Source organism: Pongo abelii, chromosome 16 (assembly GCF_028885655.2).
Source record: "Pongo abelii isolate AG06213 chromosome 16, NHGRI_mPonAbe1-v2.0_pri, whole genome shotgun sequence".
In the NCBI taxonomy this organism is placed as follows: Eukaryota; Metazoa; Chordata; class Mammalia; order Primates; family Hominidae; genus Pongo; species Pongo abelii.
In genome coordinates this window covers 90,025,186-90,038,812 of record NC_072001.2, presented here as the reverse complement: position 1 = coordinate 90,038,812, position 13,627 = coordinate 90,025,186, and the positions used below count along the sequence as shown (strand labels likewise).

Here is a 13,627-nt window from a genome sequence, read left to right as displayed (position 1 = left end):
GATCTTTTGCATCTCCTTTCACTCAACATTATATTTATGAGATTAACCATGATGTCATGTACAGTTGCACTTTGTTACTATATACAATTTTCTGAATTATTTTACTAAAATGTCTTTACATATTTTTTGGATCAACATTTGAATTGTTTTCTTGTGAGTGCTACTAGGAATTGGGCGGTCGTGAGCATTCTTACATTTGACTTTTGATGAACATAAGTATTTATTTGTCTTGAGTATAATAGCAAAGAGTAGAACAGCTGAAAACTTAGGGTATGTGGGTACACATTTAGTAGAATATGCCAACATATTTATCAGGTGGTTGTACCAGTTAATACTTCCACTAGCTTCTTATCCTCACCAACACTTAACATTAGGTCCAGGAGTACAATGAGGCAGGTGAGGCAATGAAGGTAGAAAAATGTAAAAGGTGCACACCCTCATTGACTTTTGAACCTAGCATAACTTGCATGAACCTAAGGGGTGTCTCTCTAAAAATTAGATGCCTCGGACACAAAATTTAAGAAGACACCCAGTTTGAGGTTTTCATAGAACTCTGCATTTGAGCAAACTTGAGAGTAAGTGCCTTCTTAAATTCTATACCATAGACACACTTCATTTATCTCACTCTGCTCTCAGCCTTGCTTGATATAGTGTTTTTATTTCTTTCTTTATCTAAGGGGAGTGTAGTGTTTTTGCATTGTTATTTTTACTTACATTTCATTGATGATTAATGATGTTGAGAACATTTTAATGTATTGATTAACCATTTCGACATCCTCTTTTGTGAGCTGCCTTTTCAAATCTTTTGTCCAATTTTAATTGGATTAGCTGTGGTTCTTATTATTATTTGACATTCTTTTTATATATTCTTCATGAATCCTTTATTGGATTTTTGTATTGCAAATACATTTCACTCTGACTTTCCATTCCATCCTCCAGTGGTTTCTAATAGTAAATAAAATATCTTAATTTTAATAGAGTTTAACTTATAAATAAATATACACACACATATATGTGTGTGTGTATATATATATATACATATATATATTTTTTTCTTTTTGGTTACTGCTTTTCTGTCCTACTTATGAAATCTTCTTATCTTCTTTTTGTATACATAAAATCTATGATTATGTCTCTTTTACTACTCCTGATATGAGTATTTTTTTAACTCTTGGTTGAATTCTATGAATCTAATTAGTCTTTCCCAAATGTGAATTTGATTTTATTTATGTTATTTATTTTACATTTGTTTTTTATTCCATTAGTCTATCTTTATATTATTTTCTTGTTTTAACTTTATTTGGGTTTAACTGATTATTCTTTCCTTAGCCTCTTGAGACAGTTACATAAGTTACTGTGTTTTGAGAATTTATTTTTCAAGTTATATTTCTTTAAAATTATCTTTCCTTTAGGTAATTTCTTCTCTAAACAGGCTTAACAGATATATTTTGATAGGGCATTTTTTTTGTCATTTCGTTCAAAATATTTTCTAATTTCCAGGTTGATTTATTTGACCCCTGTCTTATTTACAAGTATATCTTAGTTTCCAAACAGCTGATAATTTACTTTTTGTTATTGATTTATAGCTTGATTCCACTGTAATCAGAGAATGTACTCTACATACTATCATTCCTTAGAAATTTGTTGAGCTCACTTAAAGGCCTAGTATATAATTATTAATGGTAAGTGTCCTATGTTCAATGAAAAAATATGCTATTTTGCTATCATTGGGTATAGTGAGGTTCTACATGTGTTCATATACAAAGGCTCATAAATTACTGTAATTGCGAGTTTGTCTATTTCTCATTTTAATTTTTTAATTTTTACTTTACATATTTCAAAACCATTTCTACTCTTTTCTTCCAGGTTCTAGAACGGAGAAGGATCAAAGCATTATTGTACATATAAAACATTGGCAGTTTTATATGATCTTTGTGGATTGACCCTTTTGTTATTATGTAACCCCTTTTTCTTTAGCAGTATTTTTTGTCTCAGAGTCTACTTTATTATTAATATATTTAAGTCAACTTTCTTTTGATTATTTGACAGCCTGAAATATCTATGTTATCCTCTCTATTCTAGGAGCTTTGATTTTTTTCGTCTAGTTTATTTATGTCTTAACAGTGGCCTTCTTCCTGAATTGGCTCCAAAAGTTTGAAAATTCCCTGAAGGGTGGAGCAGTTACAGGACATGGGCTACCTCTCTACGGTTTCTTCTTTCTGGGATCTTAGTTACTTCATTCTAGGAAAACTCCTGACTGTTTCTGATGTCTTTGAACAGATTTTAAATTTCATCTTGATTTTGTAAGTTTTTCCTAATAGGAACATTGGTCTGCTGCAATCTGTTCTATCAAAAAGAGAAATAAAAATCTTAATGGGTCATTAATTTTTTATTTTTTTCATTTAAGAAAATTATCTGCCATTATTCTCTACAGTATTTATTTTTTTCTTCTAAATTATCTCCTGTTGGAACTTTTACATGACTTTTTCTGCCGTTTTTATTCTCTCCATTTCTTCATTACGGGAGACATTTTATGTAGGCTGTATGGACCACACAGTTCCTGTCACTACTATTCAGTTCTACTATTGTAGCACAAGAGCAGTTATAGATGTTACATAAATGAATGTCTGTGGCTGTATTCCAGGATACTTTATTTACAAAAAGTGGTATCCAGGGCCTACAGGCCTTAGTTTACCAATTCCTGGGCTAGGTTATGCTAGTGTATTAAACATTCTTGAAAACTCACTGGTCCAAGATATCAAATAGTTATTTTATTTTTCCCTTCCTCATGCTACATGTTTATTTTAGATATATCAATGGCACTCTGCTCATTGCAGTTTTTCAGGGATACTAGCTAAGAGATCTTGTTGGCATTCAAACAGAAAAGAATGTTCTGGCAATTAAATATTTACTTTGGAAGAGATACTCATCACACGCATTCAATCACTCATTGGCTAGAAATATGATGGACCATGCATAAACCTATAAGTGTATAAAATGACCAGGAAGGGTAATCTTATGGCAGTCAAAAAACAGACAAACCAAATGAGTGGCTCTAGTGTCCACTTAGGTGAGTTTTAACCTTTTTTAAACAGTTTCATTTCTTTTTCCTTCGATATTAATATTCTTATATTTATCTTCTAATTTACCAATTCTTGTTCCAGATGTGTCTACGTTTTTATTTTAAATGTCCATTTACATTTTAATTCTAATGACTACTTTTTATTTTAAAAATGCTATATGTTCTTTTTTAAATCTGTCATTTACACATATTGTTTTGTATTTGCTTTGGTGTTTTCTAGGTGCTCATTGGTGTATTTCATTCATCTCTTTATCAGTCTGGAGCTTATTGCCTGGGTGTCTATCTGGTGGTGTTTGGTCTAAATCCACCTCCTCCCCCGAAGTCAGGGAGCCTCAGTGTCATTGCACATGCTAACTCACGGGGCTCTTGGTTCCATTTTTGCTTCTGTCATGCCGTAAAATGTTAAACCAGTATAGCCAGAGAATTGCAGAATTGAAAGGCCCTCTTTCATCTTTTGAGGTAGATAACAACCTTAACAATCATGTTAATGGGGGAAAATTATTTGGATGATGTAGAGAAAAACTTCAGCTAAAGCAGATAATTACATGTTTCTCCTAATGTCCATTATCATCAGTATAGCAGATTCAATACTATATTTTTAATGTAAAATCTAAAGGAAAAAACAATGTCAGATAATCTGTATGAATTATTCTATATACTAATCACAACAACTTCACAAATTTGGTATTTTTAAAATGAGTAATAAAATAAGAAATATAAGGCTAACTTGCCCTCAGTCATTCAGCTGATACACGGTGAAGCTAGGATTTGAACCCTGGATCTCACTCAATGCCTATACCTTTTGACTCTTTTGTGCACATTTTCTTCCTTCAGTGTTGTAAAGCAATCATGTGACTTACAATTTGGTAACAAAATTACAACAAAGTTTGACATTTTCAAAATAAATTAATAAAAAAAATTCACTGGAATTAGCTCAGCAATCCTTTCTGTTTTCACCCTGAAGGCATGACCAGGCAAATATTTCAAAGTTCCATAATTTATCTGCAAATGATTGAGTCATAGAACAACATAAAATATGAAATATCTGACATAAAATCTACCTAAAGCAATTTATGAAATACTTGAAGGAATACTAAATTTTAAAAACCAACAATATAAATTTAGGTCAGGTCAATAAGACAAGCTTGCCAGGTTTCAGGACTAGAAATTATGCTCATGTGAGTAACTGTCCCTCAATTCTGGTATCATTCAAAACAATTACTAAAATATGAAATTAAATGGCTAATCAAATCCAAGCATATACTTAGTCAACAGGAGCTGGGCAGCTTTCATTATTCATTATTCATTAAGACAAGCAAAGAATTCCCACCACCCTTCTCAAATTTAGCATTTAATTTTCAGAGAAGCAGCAGAGATGATCTTCGTGTTTCTAGCTGATTAAGTCGGTAGTCCCTGGATAGGTCTGTGTGCTTGCAGGGAGTATTGCCACATCCTTAAAAGGTTCCCTGAAGAACTTAAAGCCCAAATGAAAAGATGCCACACAGATTTCTGAGTAATGGGCAGGGGACATGCGAAGGGATGAATCAATTCTCGGCTCCCATCTCATCTCCCCGTAGGATTTCTTTTTCTTTCTTTCTTTTCTTTTTTTTTTCAACCTGAGTTTCACTCTTGTTGCCCAGGCTAGAGTACAATGGCACGATCTTGGCTCACTGCAACCTCCCTCTCCCGGGTTCAAGCAATTCTCCTGCCTCAGCCTCCCGAATAGCTGGGATTACAGGCATGTGCCACCACACCTGGCTAATTTTGTATTTTTAGTAGAGACGGGGTTTCTCCATGTTGGTCAGGCTGGTCTCGAACTCCCAACCTCAGGTGATCCACCCGCCTCGGCCTCCCAAAGTGTTGGGATTACAGGCTTGAGCCCCTGTGCCCAACCTCCTCATGGTATTTCTTAGCATCCCCCATTAGACACCTCAACAGAAATAATCATAGTGAGTCTATTAATAAATGAATAAAAGGTTTATGGACTCATGTGTTCATGTATGGAAAGGATAAATTAAGTAGATTATATATACTATATAAACTAGCACTGGAATAAATTCCACTACAAAAAAAGAATCCTAAATGTTATATCCTTAAGCTCAGTGAAGTATTCAAATAGCAGAATGGGAGTTTGAATTTTTATTAATTTCAGTGTGTTGTTTTAATTTTCTGGCCATCAGGCAAGATCCAGTCTGCTCACCACATCACTCATGCACACGACTCTTCAACAACTTTTCCAAAGGCTTCTTCCAACCAAATAGTAGCCCCCTAACACTGCCTGTAATAAAATATTGCATCATAATTAGTGACCCAGGATGAACCTAGGATGCTGTCTTTGAAAGAAATTTGAACTTAGAGTTGGGAGATGTGAGTTATAATTCTCACCCCACCTTAAAATATCTGTTGGACTTTGGGCAATTAAGTTAATCTTTCAGAAATTCTGATTCTGAAACTGTAAAATGAGAATTATAATACCTGTCTTCTGTTGAGTAGATGAAATCAGATAACGCACATGAAGGCACTTTGATGTGAAAGAGCTATACATTTGGGAAGAATTATTATTCTTTGACTCTGAGCTGTCCTTCAGCTGAATCTACTTGTAAAAACTTTGGTGAGGTCTAAAAGTATCTTTTTAAAGTGCTGTATCCCCAGACTGCTAATAACAATGAATCAAAATAGAAAACATACATACACGCACACACATATGCACACACATATCATTCTACTATGCAATGAGTCAACCAATTTTAATAAGTTGTAAAACAGTTTTTTACTTTTCTTTTTTGAGATGGGGTCTCACTCTGTTGTCCACACTGAAGTGCAGTGGCACAATCTCAGCTCACTGCAACCTCTGCCTTCCAGGCTCAAGTGATCTTCCCACCTCAGCTTCCCAAGTAGCTGGGACCACAGGTGCGTGCCACCACAACCGGCTAATTTTTTTTGTATTTTTTGTAGAGATGGGGTTTCACCAGTTTGCCCAGGCTGGTCTCAAACCCCTCTGCTCAAGCCATCTACCTGCCTCGGCCCCGCAAAGTGCTGGGATTTACAGATGTGAGCCACTGTGCCTGGCCAGTTTTTCACTATCTTTTCCACCACCACCCATTGAATGGAAATAAATCTGTAAACTTTTTTTCTCTATCTTTACATATTGTGAACTCTTTTCATAATATCAAATATTTCCTTTATACCTTTTTTTTTTTTTTTTTAAGTGATGGGGTCTTGCTCTGTTGCCCAGACTTGGGTGTAGTGGTAAGATCATAACTCACTGCAACCTCGAACTCCTGGTTCAGGCAATCCTCCTGCCTCAGCCTCCCGAGTAGCTAAGACTACAGTGTGCACCACCACACCCAGGCATAACATTGTTTTATCAGCTGCTTACTAGGTCATCATTTTACATGATAATTATAATTCCTATTACTATAATTTATTAATTTACTATGACATTGTAAACAATGATGTGACAAATTTCATAATACTTATATACACAATGACCATACATTCCCGTTTGCTCAGGAAAGAGCCAGTTTACAGCTGTTGTCCTACTGTAAGTATTTAGAGAAAACCCTTTTCCCTGCAAAAATCTCCTAGTTCGGTCAATAAATAGTATTGTCACTCTATCTTAAAGATTCTTACTTATTGCCCTTAAGAAAATTGAAAATGGAATTGCTGAGTAAAAGATAATAATTAATTCTACTTGTTAAAAGATAATAATTAATTCTACTTGTTTTTTAATGTGAAATACATATTCATTTCTGAAAATGAATTGAAGGCATTAAAAATGTGCAGATTACATGAATGAAGGCATTAAAAATATGCAGATTACTTATATAGGTACTACATATTCTTGGACTATTTTAAACACTGTTATTTTTGTCCCTTCCTCTTTCAGTTCTACTGTGCGTCCCTTATGACTTCAACATTGCTAAAGTTCTGAGCAAAGGGATGTCCAGTCCAATGTTCTGTCTCTCTGTCATCAGGACTAACTTTGAATTGGTCCCCTAACTCAGCTCACTATGTTCCCCGAATGGTGCCATGCTTTCCCTGAACATGCTGGTCGGCCATCTTGAAACATGCCTGCTCTCATTATTATTATTATTATTATTTTTATTTAGACAGAGTTTCACTTATTGCCCAGGCTGGAGTGCAGTGGCACAATCTCAGCTCCCTGTAACCTCCACCTCCCGGGTTCAAGCGATTTTCCTGCCTCAGCCTCCCAAGTAGCTGAAGTAGCTGGGACTACAGGCATGTGCCACCGTGCCCGGCTAATTTTGTATTTTTAATAGAGACAGAGTTTCTCTATGTTGGTCAGGCTGGTCTTGAACTCCCGACCTCAGGTGATCCGCCCGCCTCAGCCTCCCAAAGTGCTGGGATTACAGGCATGAGTCACCACGCCCCACCCTTCATTCTTCACCTGACTCTTACTCTTCCTTCAGGTCTTATCTTAGATTTCATTTTATCTTAGGCATACTTTTTTGACACAGTATATGTTATACTATGGCAGAGAAAGTTCGCGGTCCACAAGTACTCCATGTGCTGGCTACATTCTCCAATCTTCCTTGAAGTTAGGTTTGGGCTATTTGGCTGCTCCTGGCCAATGGGCTGGTGATACAGGAGCTAGAAAGAAATGATTTAGGCAGACAGTGAGGGTAAGAGAGTCCTTGGTAAGGCTTCCCTTTAATAAAAAGCAGCCTGAAAAATCAAGCTGCAAGCATAGATAAGCAAGCTAAAACTTGCATAGGGAAATGACAGCAGCTGTGCCAATAGAAAAGGGATACCTGGAAGCCAGGTATATTCAACATGGAGGTTCCCTCTTCCTTTGTCTTCATCACCACATGTGCAGTAAAAAAGCAGGCAACATGGTGCTGGCCGGGTAGAGACCCCATCTGCATAATAAAAGATTAGGGTGGAGTGGCCAGCTTCTTCACACACTATGTGAATGGCACACCTGGTTCAACCAATCTCTCGTGCCCTATGTAAATCAGACACCACGTCCTCAAAGTCGTCTATAAAACCCTATGTATTTTGTCACAGAACCAGAAGACCTACTCGGGAGCTCCTCTCTCTCTGCAAGAGAGAGATATCATAGATTCCAAAATTAATAGAAATTTTGAATACTGTTTTGTGAATTTATTTTCCACATCTGGATATGTTGTAACCTCTTTCCATCTTTTCTATGTCAGGGTATAAAGTCCACACAAAGTTTCCCAGTAGAATTGCCATTTTTCTTCCTCCTTATCATGCTAATCTTAAAAGTGATGCGTTCCAGATAGGTAGTTTCAAGATAGAATAGGACTCTTCAATTTGTATGTGACTTAGGTTAACTGAGAAATAATCATTAAATTATTTTAAGTACCTGAGATTTTAGAGCTTTTATACTGTAACCACATGTGTTAACTATCCTGACTTACAGGAATCTTGGTTCCAAAAGTAGGGTAATGACATTACAAAAACCTAATTTATGTGGCATTGAGTAAGGAGTTGAGCAGTAAACAGTGAGGCTAAGAAGATGGTGATCCATTTTTTACAGTGAAAAGTGAGAACAGGTACAATGTGCCTGCAATGCTAGAAGGAAATAATACAAAATTTAAAAGGCAGTTGTTACTGAGATATTAGCAACTACTGGTGGATTGAGAAGGTATTACAAGAAAGACAGGAACTCAGTAATTCATTAGCCTCCTTATAAGTAGAAATAAACTGGAATGAAATAGAGTCCAGAAAATTGGGTCCTTGCAGGGTTGGAAAAGCCGACTGTTTCTAAAGCCCAAACTGTAAGAGAAGGGATTAGAAAAGACTTTGAATAACAAATGCTCAGTAAGATAAAGTGCTTCCAGGCAAAGATCAGATTGAGTTTTAAGGTATTTTAATTAAGTTGAGAGAGAGGTGTAAGGGAAAAAATGAAAAGTAATAAAGTGGCTCTAAAATCTATGTCTCTTCAGATGTCTAGGTGTGGTTGCTGGTACCTGGAACTGAGTGAGAGTCCATGAATCAGAATCTGACTAACTTTTTGAGACAATGAATAACCTAAGAAGCCACAAGTTCAGAATGTAAAAATATCTTTTACTGAAACGATTCTAAAACCCTCAGAAGAAACTTCCAGACAGTAGAGTCAGGGAATCTAGAAGAAACGTCAAATGAGCCCTTCCAGGAGTAGAATCATGACTTCCTCGTGAGTCCTCCTCCACCTTAGAGGATGAAAACTTCACAGTCCTTCCAGCACAATTGCTATGGCTGGTGACTGTTGTTGTCTCCATCACGTTCCCTTTTTAAAATGGGAGTGTTTACTACAGTTATCCTATTCTGGTTACACCACTGTGTACTGAATGTTTTGCGTATGTGTGTGTTTGTGTGTGTAGGTTTACAGGGGAGGCAGTTAAGGAGAAAAGGAACATCTTAGTTCCCAACTCTCTGGATCAAGAGTTGACTCTTCTGTCCTAATGGAGAGAATACTGCATATTGCCTGGTTCGAGTTGGATGCCTGTGCTATTCATCCATTGCCTCTCAGTTCCAATATTACCCTTTTTACTGCCTTGTTGAAATAAATCTGCAATCTTAACTCCTTTTCTTCCACCAGCTAGCACTAATTCAGTACAAGGCACTGGAGAGAGATTCCTGCAGGAAAGAATTTTGCCTCCTGCTTCTGGCATGTTCCCTAGGCCTGCTCCTGCAGTGTGCATGGTTTTCCTGCATCAGGCTCTGCATTGCATGGTGGTCAGCAGCTCCCAGTGGCTGGCACCTTGCCTGGCAGCTCTTCTTTGAGCACTTTGTAGTAGAGTGACTCCAGTAAGAAAGATGCCTCCTGGTGAACAGCTTTCCCGGAGGGCAGTTTTCCAGCAAACTCCAAAGGGCCTATTTCCAGCAAGATCTGCCAGGATGGCTTCTCTACATATATTATCTCTATATACAGTGACTTCTCTGCCATCAATGAGCCACAGAGTGCCCTCTCCAGCCAGGTTGGATCTCAACTTTGGGTGGGGAATCGCCACTGCAGGGGGCTCTTCCTTGGGTGTAATGCCTCGGCTCCATAGCTGTGACTGTTCCTCATGTTTGCTATTTCAATGTTCTTTAGAGTTCTCTTGACTTCCAGTGACCTAATCTCTGATTACTTCAATTCCCTATTAGAATAGTTATTTATATTACCATAACTCTGTTAAAGTACTGTGTAGTTTTTCTCCTGACTGAATCGGACATTACAATGTCCTGACAGGGTTGAGCTTTAGCTTTTCCTCCTGGGGAAGTGTGAATACATTTCAAATGTGGAGGAAAAGAGTCTCAGAATATTTAACCAAAAGCCAAAGAGTTTGTGCTCTTCAAATATATCCATTCATCTTGTAAATGTCATAGTCTCCTTTGCAAGCAGATCCCATGTTACTTAGCACCATGTTTTTTACTTCATATCACAGCACGCATAAGACCAAAGAGTATGGTTTATCTACTGATTTCTTTTGCCAAAAGACAAAGTTACAAGAATTACATTTAAAGATCTAAGGTGGCTTTATTTGAGGTCCTAGAATTGGGCAACCCTTCATTTCATAAAATGGAAAAAGTTCCAGTGAGCTGAGCAGCGGACATTGGTTTTATAGGCAGAGCAGGGCTGAAGAAAGCAGAAACAAAGAACAGGAAGTGACTGGTCCTTTCAAATTTATATTTCTTGTAAGGTAGGAAAACGTAAACAAAACAATAGAAAACTGATTGGCTAACATCAAGTTACTTCAGGTTACTTTTTGTTTAAGAGTTAAAGGCAGAGGGAACTTCATTACCAAGCCAATTGAAACTGGCCTGTTTGGGAAATTTGCCTATCTCTCCCTCCAGATTTCTCAAGTTGGATAACTCAGTTTTGGTTTGGTGACGTGCAGCGTCAGCGTAAGTGACTCCATTTTGACTTTTAGTTTGGTCTGTTGGGCCCTTGCGCGTGCACTTAGTTTGTAACAATTTCCTTCTATAATTTTTATTCAACACTCTTATAAGCTCCCTGAAGATAGGGACCATGGCTTAGTAGTCAGCATTATATGCCAGGTATTCAGCATATACCCAGTACTTAATGAGTATTTGTGATAAAATGAGTGAGCGCCTGATCACTCGGAGGGTTTAAGTTCCTTGAACACTTACCATGTGCTGGCGATCTTCTAAATAGTTTGATAAATCTTCTCAGCTGAAACAGCAACTCTATGAGGTCTATATTATTATTATCTCCATTTTACAGATCAACAAATTAAGAGGTTAAGTTTTTCTAAAAGAAAGTGTATTTCAAACAAGACATACCAAATCAAAGGGCTCCATTAGAAACAGTGCACTTGGCCAGGCACAGGCTCATGTCTGTAAGCACTTTGAGAGGCCAAGGCAGGTGGAGCTCTTGAGCACAGAAGTTCAAGCCCAGCCTGGGCAACATAGAGAAACCCCATCTCTACCAAAAAAAAAAAAAAAAAAAAACCTACAAAAATTAGCTGAGAGTGTTGGCACATGCCTGTAGTCCCAGCTACTAGGGAGGCTGAGGTGGGAGGATTGCTTAAGCCCAGGAGGTCAAGGCTGTGGTGAATCAATAATGGTGCCACCCTGGGCCAGAGTAAGACCCTGTCTGGAAACACACACACACACACATACACACACACACACTCATACATATATATATATATATATATTAAAAGAAACTGTGTACTCTATTCTCTCCCATGGTTATCAAGATTCTGCCCAAATTACTGGTGCATTTGCTTTCTTCCTTATTCCAGTCTTCTGCTTGTTTGCCACTCAGGTGATCAGCAAAAGCTCAGGAATAGTGGTACTGATGGAGAGGATAAATGCTTACCCAAAGTCACATAAGTTGGCATATCTGCAGGGAAACATCACGTTAGCCTTTGAGGAGAGAGGTAAGTTCTTAGGCTGAATTAGGATTCTCTAGAGGGACAGAACTAATAGGATAGATGTATATATGAAGGGGAGTTTATTAAGGGGTATTGACCCACACGATCACAAGGTGAAGTCCCACAATAGGCCATTGGCAAGCTGAGAAGCAAGGAAGCCAGTCAGTCCCAAAACCTCAAGAGTAGGGAAGCCGACAGTGCAGCCTTCAGTTTGTGACGGAAGGCCTGAGGGCCCCTGGGAAATCACTGGTGTAGGTCCAAGACTCCAAAAGCTGAAGAACTTGGAGTCTGATGTTCGAGGGCAGGAAGCATGCAGCACAGGAGAAAGATGAGGGTCAGAAGACTCAGCGAGTCTGCTCTTTCTATCTTCTTCTGCCTGCTTTATTCTAGCTGAGCTGGCAGCTGATTAGATGGTGCCCATCCAGATTGAGAGTGGGTCTACCTCTCCCAGTCCATTGACTCAAATGTTAATCTCCTTTGGCAATACCCTCACAGACACACCCAGGAACAATACTTTGCACCTTCAATCCAATCAAGTTGACACTCAATATTAACCATCACACAGGCTATGCAGGGATCCAAACAAGAAAATGTGTAACAATTTCAGAAGTGGCAAAAAGCAACAACAAGATGGAAAAAAATGTGAAGGATGTGACAGTGAACGTGGATTACCCCTAAGGCTCTTTGTAGCAAGACAACGCTGGAGCTCCTCTTTTGCATGAAACTGATTTATGCTGCAAGGTCCTGAAGGAAGACAGATGTTTTTTGTTTTATTTTGTTTTAGCGCAGTTCTCCAGTGAAAACAAAACCCAGGCGGTGAATAAATTCAGTCTTCTCCTTTGGGAGAAGTTCACTTCTACTGGGGCCAGAATCTGCTTTTACATACCCTGAACTAGAGGGTCAGAGTATCCTCAAAAGGCTTTCTTGGTACTTCAACTCTGATATCCACCCGTCCTTAGAACTATGGCTGCTGCTCCAAAACCTCATACCTTGCTTTCTCCAACCCCTGAGAGAGAGATATTGGCTTGGGTTAGTCTCAATTTTGTTATGTATCCTGGACTAGGTGCTTGGAATGGCTGGGTGTCCCTCGAAGCAGATGGAACACCCATTCTTCCATGCCATTCTTCCATATTAGTTAGAAATACATTCAGGGGCCTGAATTAGAAAATCCCATAACAGAGGCATTAGGGAACAACACTTTGTTTTTCTCCAAAACAAGAGCAGGGAGGTAGGCAATTATTATGATTATTTTAGTGGCTCTACCATATTAGGTCCAAAGTCTCTTCCATTTTTGTGGCCTTCCTCTCCTGGTCACAGTGAGGTTGCTGCCACTCAAGCCATCATATCTGTGTCCTGTACAAGATGGGAAGACTATAAAAGGGGAAAGGGCTCTTGGAGGCCATTCTATTTTCTATAATCAGGAAAGCAAATATTTTCATAGCTCATCTCTTCACACCCACTTCCTAGCAGACTTCCATGGGCAACAAGTCTTCCCACAGAAGCAAGGGAAGCTGGAAAATTAGGGACCACATTTATCAGAAGTGTCTCTGCACCATCATGCCTTGGAATGGATATGTTGCTGCACCCCAAAAAAGTAGTGTGTCTCAAAACAAGGAACAATAAGGGACTAAACACTTGATGGGCAACCAACTGTATTGGCCATTTCTTCTATTTAATTTAATACATCAGA

At 38.1% G+C, this 13,627-nt stretch overlaps 1 long non-coding RNA gene across 1 annotated transcript in view; it reads left to right on the top strand.

Moving 5' to 3' along the window:
- The window catches only part of LOC100937611 (uncharacterized), a 54,317-nt gene extending 41,521 nt beyond the window's left edge, over positions 1 to 12,796 (top strand). Inside the window, exons 2-3 of the long non-coding RNA XR_151473.4 lie at positions 11,829 to 11,943; positions 12,503 to 12,796. This is a non-coding gene — a long non-coding RNA (uncharacterized LOC100937611). The remainder of the gene's footprint in view (positions 1 to 11,828; positions 11,944 to 12,502) is intronic.
- Positions 12,797 to 13,627: the final 831 nt, after the last annotated feature.